This window comes from Pleurodeles waltl, chromosome 3_1 (assembly GCF_031143425.1).
Source record: "Pleurodeles waltl isolate 20211129_DDA chromosome 3_1, aPleWal1.hap1.20221129, whole genome shotgun sequence".
In the NCBI taxonomy this organism is placed as follows: Eukaryota; Metazoa; Chordata; class Amphibia; order Caudata; family Salamandridae; genus Pleurodeles; species Pleurodeles waltl.
In genome coordinates, this window is record NC_090440.1 from 1,777,064,056 (window position 1) to 1,777,076,055 (window position 12,000).

Below are 12,000 nucleotides of genomic sequence, written 5' to 3' on the forward strand. Positions count from 1 at the left end.
TTACCCCAGGTACCTGATTGTCCTGTGTTTGTGGGGTGGCCTGGGGTCTCTGTTATGATGGACACACTGCTGATTGACGTGTCCTGGTGACAGAGGTATGGGTTTGCTGGGTGGGTGCTGTGGTGGTGTTTCCTGAGGGGGGAGGCTCTGTGATGGTGTGAGAGTGTGCCTGGGTAACCGACTGTCCGGAGGTTCCTGATGGGCCAGGTTGGTTATCCAGATCCAGGAGACCAGAGCTGCTGTCATCACTGTGGGCCTCTTCTGTGGGGGTACTGGATGTTGCTGGCACCTCTTCGCCAGTGACATTGGCTGGGTTACCTGTGGGGATGTAAATGCAGTGTTATTGTTTCTGCGTGTGACATATTGTGCATGGATGTGTTACCCTCTATGGTTGTTATTGCCCTAGCAGCTTTGCCTTGTGTGAGTTGTTATTTGGTGGGCTAGGTAATGCATGCTGTGGTGATAGGTGTACATGCAGGTCTGTAAGGGTTGTCCATGCATTGGTGTTGCATGCAGGGCTGGGAATTGGGATGAGTGGGTTGAAATGGTGGGGTGTGTGGGAGGTGGTGGAGTGATGGGAGTGAGGGTGAGGGTGGGGTATGTGATGGCATGCGTGTAGGGGGGTGATAGTAATAGGGAATTGACTTACTAGAGTCCAGTCCTCCTGCTACTCCTGCCAGGCCCTCAGGATGCAGTATTGCCAAGACTTGCTCCTCCCATGTTGTTAGTTGTAGGGGAGGAGGTGGGGGTCCACCGCCAGTCCGCTGTACAGCGAGTTAGTGTCTTGAGGCCACGGAACACACCTTCCCCCGTAGGTCGTCCCACCTCTTCCTGATGTCATCCCTTGTTCTGAGGTGGTGTCCCACGACGTTGACCCTGTCCACGATTCTCCGCCATAGCTCCATCTTCCTTGCAATGGATATCTGCTGCACCTGTGATCCGAATAGCTTAGGTTCTACCCGGAAGATTCCATCCACCATGACCCTTAGCTCCTCCTCAGAGAACCTGGGTTGTCTTTGTGGTGCAATGAGTGTGGTGAGGGTGATGTGTGTAAGGGTGTGTAGGGTGATGTGTTGGGGTGTGTGATGTAAGGTGGGTGGGTGGTGTATAGGTGATGGTGGTATGAGGCTCTGGTTGTGTGAGTGCTCTTGATGTCTCTGCTGGCAATTATTTCTAGCCGTAAAGGGTTGTGGGTACTGTGGGTGTTTGTTTTATAGTGGTGTAGGTGAGTGGTTGTGGTGTGTGTGTATGTGTGTCAGGGGGGTGTAGTTTGAATTTACCAATGTAGTGCTGTTTTGTTAGGTATGTGTATTTTGAGAGCGGCGGTATGTACTGCGAATGGTTTACCGCCATTGAATGTCCGCCGCGGTGATTAGTGGGTCATAATGTTGTGGGCGTTGTTCTATTGGCGTAATGGTGTGGGTTTGGATACCGCCAGTTTATCACTGACCTTTGGGCTGGCGGACTTGCATGTGTGGCTGTATAGTGACGGATTGGTATGTGTGTGTCATAATATGGTTGGCGGATATCCGCCTCCACTGTGGTATGTTGGCGGCAGTCGGCATGGCGGTAAGTGGGATTTACCGCCAATGTCATAATGAGGGCCATAGTGTGTGTGCTCTCTCCCTTTGCTGGAGCAATTTTGAAGCTCCTGCTAAGCGAGAGCAAACACTAACTCCACTCCCAGTGGACTTGGAAACAGATTTAAAAATTGCTTCCGCCCACAGGGAGCAGCATGTTTAGGTGTTCCCTGAGGGCAGGAGCAATGTTGGCTCCTACTGGATGCAGGGAACCAACTGGGGCCGCAGGGGCATTAAGACTCCCCTGCTGCATCCATCAAAAAGTAAGTGGGTGGGCTCCAGAGCACCCACCCATTACTGGCCAGTCCCAGGGTGATTGGGTCCCCAGGGCCAATATTGGCCCATGGAGGGGGGCACAGAGATCCCCTTCCCATGAATAATGTACCTGGGAGATGGGGTTCCGAGGTCAAAAGCGGCTTGGGGAAGTGGGCCACGCGGCCCTCTCCAAAAACATGAATTATATAAGCCTGAGGGACGGGGATCCAGGTGCCAGTATTGGCCTTCGGAGGGGGCTACATGCCCGCTTTAAATATGCAGTGGGTGCCCTGAGTGTGCTCCAGGACACCCACCATTTACAGGCCGGCCCAGGGGATGGGGTTCCGTCAGCCAATATTAGCCTGGGGAGGGAGTGGTGTGCCCCCCCTTATAAACATGGCTGGGCCCCAGGAGATGGGGTCCTCAGGGCCAGAAATTTGCCCAGGGAGATGGGCTGCGTGCCCCCTCACCATTTACAATAAGGCTGGGCCGCTGGAGATGGGGTCCCTTGAGACGAAATAAGGCCCGGGAGGGGGGTCACTTACCCCACGCTTCTAAAATAAATGTGGTGGGCCCCAAGTGATGAAGTCCCCGGGCATAAATTGCCTCCCAGAGTAAGGCTGTATGCCCCTTTAACAGGTTGGCTGTATGTAGGGGGTTAGCTGCTTGCTGGTGACTGGCTGCATGCAGGAGCCTGTTGAGAGCTTCAAATTTCCCAACAATCATGCTGGCATTTCATGGTCAAAAATATTATTTGGGAAGCAGAACATGAGGGAGCTTTAGGGGCAGTGGAAAGGGATAGCAGTGTGGATCGCTAGGGTTACTTGAAAGACAATAGGCCAGATGTACAAAAACGCGGGTTTGCAATTTCCTAATAGTACATTTTAGCGATTTGCTATTCGGAAATTGCAAAATGCAATGTACAACAGTGTGTTTAACACCGTAAGTGATTCCCAGTGGGGTGCAAATAGACCTGCCTCATCAATATTCATGAGGCAGGTTGCAATTTACGACCCACTGTGAATAGGTACAATCACAGGGATGGTGGACTGGTGGGGTCAGCAGACCACCATGTCTGTGATTACTTTTTAAATAAAGCATTTTTTGTAATGCAGCCCATTTTCCTTACAACAACACTTGATGCATTAAAAAAAAGAAAACTGCACAGTTTTCTTTTCACTTTTTAGGAGTAGGCAGTGGTCAGTTTGAATCCCCATTCGCAAATGGGAAGGGGTTCCTTGGGGACACCTTCCCGTTTGTGAATGGGTTACCACCAACTTGAAGTTGGTGGTAACTGCGAATGTTTTGCGACTGCAAGCCCAGTGGCAAAACATTCTTACATTCCCTTGCGACTTGCTATTAGGCAGACACGGCCTTGACACGCCCCTTCCTAATACTGTCTCGAAAAACCTATTTTGTGATTTCATAATAGATTACTGACATGCTAAACAGCATTTGTACATACCAAAATGCTTTTTTCTGTTTGCAAACAGCCAGATTCTGCGCATAGCACCATTTGCAGATAAGAAAAAGCTTAGTACATCTGGTCCAGTATGTTGTAAAATAACCAACAGTTTTAAGAACTTCAAAACAGAGAGGTGAGAGAGAGAGCATGCGTCTGTTTTTGTCAGTATGTGCATGTAAAACTCCTAGGTGAAATTCCACAGCTACCTAACCATACCTGACTGATAGCACCTGTACTCAACTATTTGCTACATAATAACACTCCACTCCCTTCCCCCATACAGGTTCATAGAACCTAATCCATTTTCAAGCATGCACATGGTTGCAGCGGCTGTTGAGGTCAACGTTGAACTCCAAGTATATCACTGAAAGGCTTAATGCTGCAATACAGCCCTTACGCTAAGACATAGATTCCTGGTCTTGAAGTGATCATTCCTATCAATGTTACATCTTGAGATACTCGCATTTGTATGGCGACAACCATTACTGGTGTGGCATCGTAGCGCATTCTCTAAATGGCAATCCCACAGCACAACGGTACATTCACCGTGTAAAGGACAGACCAGGAATTCTTATTACATAAGCACGGGGTAGCCAAAGATGCACACCTGATTAATTTACAACACAAGCGCTCTGCATAAATCCCGCTCCTAGCCACACTGCACCATGCAGGCGCACACTAAACATTGCCAGCTAGCGCTAATCACCCAGGTTCAAAAGAGCCTTCTTGAAATAACATCCACATTTTGGTAACAGCAAAACATGTCTGTAATAAAAAGAGACTCAGCAAAATATACATCAAGCAGAGCATGAAGCAGTGCAACATCACAATAAGCAAGTTAACAAGTAAGCCGTAAACCCTTATTTTCTTTCCTACCCACAGACCAAAGTGGGCGCCCGTAAACTGTCCCTGCTATTGACCTGCCTCCCCAGTCCACCCAGTTCCACTGACTGACGTTACACCAGCTCACAAATATGTTGTGACTCGTGCTCAGTTCTCAGCTGTCTGCGCAGTGGTGTCGGGCGCGCTCACGGCCTAGTTCTCTGCGTATGGTTGTCCCTTGTGTGACTGAATGCTCTATCGCCCCCTCTCAATCCCACTCACCTGTCCCGTGAGTGCCGCGCAGCACGAGCGTCACCCTCAGCCTCGGACTCGTTACAGTTGTAACCAGCGCGCTCCACTGTGTGCGTAAAGAAAAAGAGTGGGCTGGCTGCCGTGCAGCACCTACGTCGACGAACAGCTCCAGTCTCTCACAGGCACGAGATTAGATTTATTTTTACTGCTTGCACGATTCAAGAAGCACAGTAGAAAGACATGAAACAAGATGCTATCTGTTTGTGGACTCTGAAGGTGCCCAGTGGTGTCTAGCGCACGCTCTAGGCAATAAGGGCCCAGCCTGCATGTGCATATTGCTCCAGCTGGCCTGGGGCAACATGCACCCGAGATGCATCGAATCGTGTGGAAGAACAGACTAGCCTGGCAGTTCTTGTCATATCGACCACCGGGCCAGATTGTATACTTCCAAGTCAGTCACACTTTGTCTGGGTTGTGACACACTGACCGGCGAGACAGGGCCGTACTGGGAACCAAAAGAAGTCCATATAAATGTGTCCAATCAATTAATCTATCTATCTATGTATCTTAGTTGTGCCTACTTCCATTAACCCCCTGGGAGCTGGAGACAGAGACGACAGCTGTCCACTGTCAAAAACAGGCAAACAGTGGCTCCAGCCACCCAGGGAAATGCCCAATGGGGTGAATTGTCAATCTGCCAGCCTGATGCCAGCGTTAAGCTGTGTAGCAAAAGCAGCCCTGGAAAATTTTGTCATAACAGCCACCAAACTGCAGAGCTCTGGAAAGTTTTGTCACAGCAGCCACCAAAACTAGGACATCCTCATTCCTCACTACTCATCCCTACTTCTCATACCTGCTTCTCATCCATCATCCCAATTTCTCATCCACCATCCCTACTTCTCATCCGTCATACATCATCCCTACTTCTCATCCATCATTCCAACTTCTTATCCCTCCGTCTCATCCCTGCTTCTCATTCATCATCCTTACTTCTCATTCATCATCCTTCTCATCCATCGTACATCATCCCTACCTCTTATTCATCATCCCTGCTTCTCTTCCATCATACATCATTCCTACTTCTCATCCATCATCTCTTCTCCTCATTCTTCATCCATCATCCCTACTTCTCATCCATCATCCCTGCTTCTCTTCCATCATCCCTACTTCTCATCCATCATACATCATCCTTACTTCTCATCCATCATCCCTGCTTCTCTTCCATCATCCCTGCTTCTCTTCCATCATCCCTATTTCTCATCCCTCATCCCTGCTTTTCATCCCTACTTCTCTTCCACCACTCCTATTTCTCATCCCTCATCCCTGCTTCTCATCTATATTCCATCATTCCTACTTCTCATGCCTCAGCAATCATCCCTGCTCTTCATCCATCATCCCTACTCATCCCTCAGACACACCAACACATTTTCAGTTTTGTGAAACACACCTTCACAGTGACTGGCTGGCAACAGCCAGAGTTATGAGAGGGGCCTACTCTATTTCTATTCTATTTAGTGTTTTCTGTTTACACAGGCCACAGCTTGGGCCATAAATCAGCTCTTGGAGAAAGGGTTGTACAGTTCATCTACAGTTCAATGAAAACCTCTCTGGTTTCAGAAAAGAAAAAGAAAAATCTCTCAGAGATAAACATAGCCTCAGATTTAAATATTGTATTTGTTATAAATAAAAATGAAACCAGAAAAGGTTTGGATGAACTGGATTGCACTGTAACAGAGTTCATTTTAACAATTTTCTTTTTACATATGAAACTGAAACCAGAAAGGTTTTCGGTTGAACTGTAGATGAACTGTATAACCCTTTCTCCAAGAGCTGATTTATGGCCCAAGCTGTGGGCTCCTTGTATTTCCCAAACTACCAGAGCTTTCTGCAGAGGCCTGTGTAAACAGAAAAAAAGTTAAATAAAATGAAATGCACAGCCTTGAATTCACTGGAAACAAGCACACAGTTGCATTTCCTCTCCTCCCTCATCACCCAGCACATGCAAGGAGAAGGCTGTTTTTCAAAGAAATAGAATGCAGGCCTCTTTCATAACTCTGATTGGCTGTTGCCAACCAATCAGTGTGAAGGTGTGTTTCACAAAACTGAAAATGTGTTGGTATGACTGAGGGATGAGGAATGAGAAGTAGGGATGATGGATGAGGAGTAGGGATGACGGCTGAGGCATGAGAAGTAGGAATGAGACGCAGGGATGAGGAATGAGAAGTATGAATGATGGAAGATAAGTAGGGATGATGAAAAAGAAGTATGGATGAGGGATGAGAAGTAGGGATGATGGAAGAGAAGTAAGGATGATGGATGAGAAGTAGGGATGATGAATGAGAAGTACGAATGATGGATGATGGATGAGAAGTAGGGATGAAAAGTAGGGATGATGGATGAGAAGTAGGGGTAATGGATGAAAAGTAGGGCTGATGTATGATGGGTGAGAAGTAGGGATGATGGATGAGAAGTAGGGGTAATGGATAAGAAGTAGGGCTAGTGTATGATGGATGAGAAGTAGGGATGATGGATGGATGAGGATGTCCTAAAATATATGCTGTATAAGAGAGTGCAGTTAGCTTGTGAGTTCCTGGCCACCCTGTGAGCTTTTCGTACACGAATTGGTAAAACCAACATGCCTGGCCTTTTTAAATACTGATATCATACAACAGCTCTCCCACATATAGAAACATCACCCTTTTTCCTACACACACACACATACATTGTCAAACACACAATGTTCCAACTCACACAGACATTTGCGGTTGTGAAAATGGTGCTCAGGCGCATGACAATTCTACTCCACCTTCCCCTAAAAATGCTGTCGCCTGGGCTGGGGCTGAAGGTTGGTAATCCAGTCCTATCCTGGGTATTGCACTGGCCCTCGTAAAGATGTGGTGTTGCAACAAGAAAGCCTCTGCGTTCATCCTTATTCTTTTCCTGGTCGAGCCCTCTCTCGAACTAACCACTATGTCTGCATGACCACAGTGACAGGATGGGCACTTAAAGTGTCCTTGGGTGTGAAGTCAAGTCAGCAATCTCCGTCACTGACAACATAAAGAGAACGAGCTCCCATCACAATGGGCACTCTTCCCTTTGGGTGAGGCAAAGATTAGCAGAGCGGAAGATGGAAGCGAACAGCGAATTTAAAGTGGAGGGATATTGGTAAAGATGGGGTTACCACCTTTTTTCAGATAAAAGTAGCTGACATTTGTTCCGGTTTGGAGATTCTAGTTGAGCATGGATCTGGTACCTGAATAAAAATTTGCGTAAAGTCAGTTGTATTCCATGTTTACATTACAATTCTGCATCTCTTGGCTCTAGCAATTGGTTAGGAAACAAAATATATAGCTTGGGAATAATTTTGACTTGATTTATCCTTGTATTTGTTGCCTGAATCTTATGTTTCGAAGAGGAAAACATTCCAACTTTTTGTTTAGTTTTCAAGTTTTTTACCAGTCTTCACTTAAAATATTTGTCATGTCTGTAACACACTGGTCTGGTGGCAACCCAGTGTGAAGAGTACAGCGTAGAAGGGAAAAGTGGGTGTAAACAGAGCCGAACCCGACAGATAACATAAGAGTCTCAAAAGAGATGAGGTGAGTAAAGCATGGGGAGGAGCGTGAGACACAAGAATAGGAACAGAAACAACAATAGAAAGTAAGAGGATGTGGGAGCTGGCAGGGGATAAGAGGAGAGTTTAGAAGTACAGAACCAGCAAGAGAAGGTAAGAGGCTGGGTGGGGGAGAGAGGAAAAGGAGAGCTAAGAGTGGGCTGTAGAATCAGTGAGAGGACGTTCAAGGTGGGAGAGAGCTGGGGTGAATAAAGCATTGAGAAGCAAGCTTGATAGATGGAGAAGGACAGGAACTGCAAGAGAAGGTAAGAAGCTGGGGGAGAGAGGAAGAGGGAAAAGTGAGAGGTAAGAGTAAGGTGAGGTAAGGTGAGGTAATCTGAGAGGCTGGTGTAGAGAGTGAGAGAGGGAATAATAGAGTTGGATGTAAATGGGCAGGACCTTCAAGAGAAGGTAAAATACAGGGGGAGAGATGACAGGTGAGGAGTAAAAGATGCAGGGAAGAAGTGAATGTATGAGGGACAGAAAATGGAAGTAGGGGAGAGGTGAAAGTCAGGCTACTTATCGCCTGCACTGTGAAAGACAGAGCAGCTGCTTCAAACAACCGCCCTGCTTTTCAGGGCAGCTGCACTTTCACATCTGCCTTGTAAGCAGCACATTATTTGTAATAGGGTGCACTGTCCCTGTTTGTGCTTGGCGCACCTAGTTAAAGGTGTGTCGCAGTGTAAACAGTGACAGTGCACACTTTTCATAATGTGGCAGTGGCGGCTGGGAAGTGGACAGGGACGCTCCCACACACATGCACACACCCTTACACCCATGCAGACGCCCACATACACATTTACAGCACTCACTCACAAATACACATACATTCATACATACATGCATGCATCAGACAGTCAATAGAAAACAAAAATTACCTGCTGCAGCTCTCGGGGAGAGAAATCTCGGAAGATGCCAGGAGGGTTAGGACTGCTGCCTCCCCTCATTGGCTGAAAGTGTAGGAAGCTGGCCTGGTGTGCGGTGGACACCTATGGTGTTTGCACCTTATACCAGGACCAGGCAACCCCTATCAGTGAATGTAGACAGTGTCTAGGAAGCCAGGACTCTCTAGCAGTAGCTGTGGTGAGAAGCCAACACATATCTAGGAGGAGTGTAAAACACTTGCAATACAACAGCAGTTGTACAGCAGTCACAAATCAAATCAAATCATTAACATTTATAAAGCGCGCTACTCACCCGTGCGGGTCTCAAGGCGCTAGGGGAAAGGGCGGGGGGGGTTACTGCTGCTCGAAAAGCCAGGTTTTTAGGAGTCTCCGGAATGCGGAGTGGTCCTGGGTGGTCCTGAGGCTGGTGGGGAGGGAGTTCCAGGTCTTGGCTGCCAGGAAGGAGAAGGACCTCCCACCCGCCGTGGAGCGGCGGATGCGAGGGACGGCAGCGAGCGCGAGGCCCGAGGAACGGAGGAGACGGGTGGGGGCGTAGAAGCTGAGGCGACGGTTGAGGTAATCCGGTCCCTTGTTGTGGAGGGCTTTGTGTGCGTGGGTGAGAAGTCGGAAGGTGATCCTTTTGCTGACTGGGAGCCAATGCAGGTGGCTCAGGTGTGCGGAGATGTGGCTGTTGCGGGGTACGTCGAGGATGAGGCGGGCCGAGGCGTTTTGAATACGTTGCAGGCGTTTTTGGAGCTTGGCGGTGGTCCCAGCATACAATAGAGGGTGTTGCCGTAGTCCAGGCGGCTTGTGACGAGGGCGTGGGTCACGGTTTTTCTAGTGTCGGCGGGGATCCAGCGGAAGATCTTGTGGAGCATGCGGAGGGTGAGGAAGCAGGCGGAGGACACGGCATTGACTTGCTTGGTCATGGTGAGAAGAGGGTCCAAGATGAAGCCGAGGTTGCGGGCGTGGTCTGCGGGGGTCGGTGCGGTGCCGAGGGCCGTGGGCCACCAGGAGTCGTCCCAAGCGGACGGGGTGTTGCCGAGGATGAGGACTTCCGTTTTGTCAGAGTTCAGCTTTAGGCGGCTGAGCCTCATCCAATCTGCTTCGTCCTTCATGCCCTCTTGTAGGTTGGTCTTGGCGCTGGCGGGGTCCTTCGTGAGGGAGAGTATAAGTTGGGTGTCGTCGGCGTAGGAGGTGATGATGATGTCGTGCTTGCGTACGATGTCGGCGAGGGGGCTCATGTAGACATTGAAGAGTGTCGGGCTGAGCGATGACCCTTGAGGTACGCTGCAGATGATCTCGGTGGGGTCTGAGTGAAACGGAGGGAGGTAGACTCTTTGGGATCGGTTTGAGAGGAAGGAGGCGATCCAGTCCAGGGCCTGGCCTTGGATCCCGGTGGAGCGGAGGCGGGTGATTAGGGTGCGGTGACAGACGGTGTCGAAGGCAGCCGAGAGGTCGAGGAGGATGAGGGCGACTGTTTCACCGTTGTCCATCAGGGTTCTGATGTCGTCTGTGACTGAGATGAGGGCGGTTTCAGTGCTGTGGTTGGTTCGGAATCCGGTTTGTGAAGGGTCGAGCAGGTTGTTGTCTTCTAGGAAGGTGGTCAGCTGTTTGTTGACGGTCTTCTCTATTACCTTGGCGGGGAAGGGGAGGAGCGAGATGGGGCGGAAGTTTTTCAGGTCGCTCGGGTCAGCCGTAGGTTTCTTTAGTAGTGCGTTGACTTCGGCGTGTTTCCAGCATTCGGGGAAGGTAGCAGAAGAAAAAGAGGAGTTGATGACGGCCTAGAGGTGCGGGCGATGATGTCGTCGGCTTTATTGAAGATGAAGTGAGGGCAGGGGTCCGATGGAGCGCCGGAGTGGATCGAGTTCATGGTGGTTTTGGTTTCTTCGGTGTTGATGTGGGTCCAGTCGTTGAGGGTGATGGTCGGAGGTGTGGGTTCGGTGATGCTTGGTTGGGTCTGGTGTCCGAAGCTGTCGTGGAGGTCGCTGATCTTACGATGGAAGAAGGTGGCGAGGGAGTTGCACAGATCTTGTGAGGGCGTGACGGCTTTGGCGTTGGCGTTGGGGTTGGAGAACTCCTTGACGATGCTAAAAAGTTCTCTGCTGTTGTGGCTGTTTTTGTCCAGTCTGTCGGTAAAAAAGTTCCTTTTGGCAGCGCGGATCAGGTGGCAGTGTTCGCGGGTAGCGTTCTTGAGGGCGGTCATGTTGTCAGCGGTGTGGTCCTTGCGCCAGGCCTTCTCAAGGGCGCGACAAGTTTTCTTCGATTCTTTGAAGGTGTCAGTGAACCAGAGAGGTTTTTTGGTGTTGGCCTGTCGATGCGTGCGTTTGAGGGGAGCAAGGTTGTCTGCGCATTTGGAGATCCAGTTCGTGAGGCTGAGGGCTGCGTCGTTGGGGTCGGTGGTGAGGGTGGGTTGGTTGGCGGCGAGTGCGGAGAAGAGTTGCTCTTTGGGGATTTTGTTCCACTGTCGACGAGGGATGGGTTGAGTGCGGAGGTGGCGGGTCTCGCGTCGGAATGTGAAATGTACACAGCTGTGGTCGGTCCAGTGTAGAGCGGAGGTGTGGCTGAAGAAGACGTGTTTGCTGGCGGAGAAGATAGGGTCAAGCGTGTGTCCGGCGATGTGGGAGGCGGTGTTCACCAGTTGCTTGAGGCCGAGGTTGGCGAGGTTGTCGAGCAGGGTGGTGGTGTTGGGGTCGTTGTTTTGTTCCAGACGGAAGTTGAGGTCGTCTAGGAGGATGTAGTCCGGCGAGGCGAGGGCGTGCGGGGAGATGAAGTCGGCGATGGCGTCGATGAAAGGGGCGCGCGGTCCGGGAGGACGGTAGACGAGGGATCCTCTGAGGGTGGTCCTGGGGTCGGTGCGAATCTGAAAATGCAGGTGTTCAGCGGCGAGAGGGGTGTCTTCGGTGGAGGTGGTGACGCTGATGGAGTCTTTGAAGACGATGGCGATACCTCCTCCTACTTGGTTGGTGCGGTCTTTTCTGGAGATCTTGTAGCCTTCGGGGATGGCGGTGGCGATGTCTGGAGCAGAGGAGGCATTCATCCAGGTCTCCGTGATGAAGGCGACGTCCGGTGCTGTGGAGTCCAGGAGGTCCCAGAGTTCAACGGCGTGCTTGTGGACGGAACGAGCGT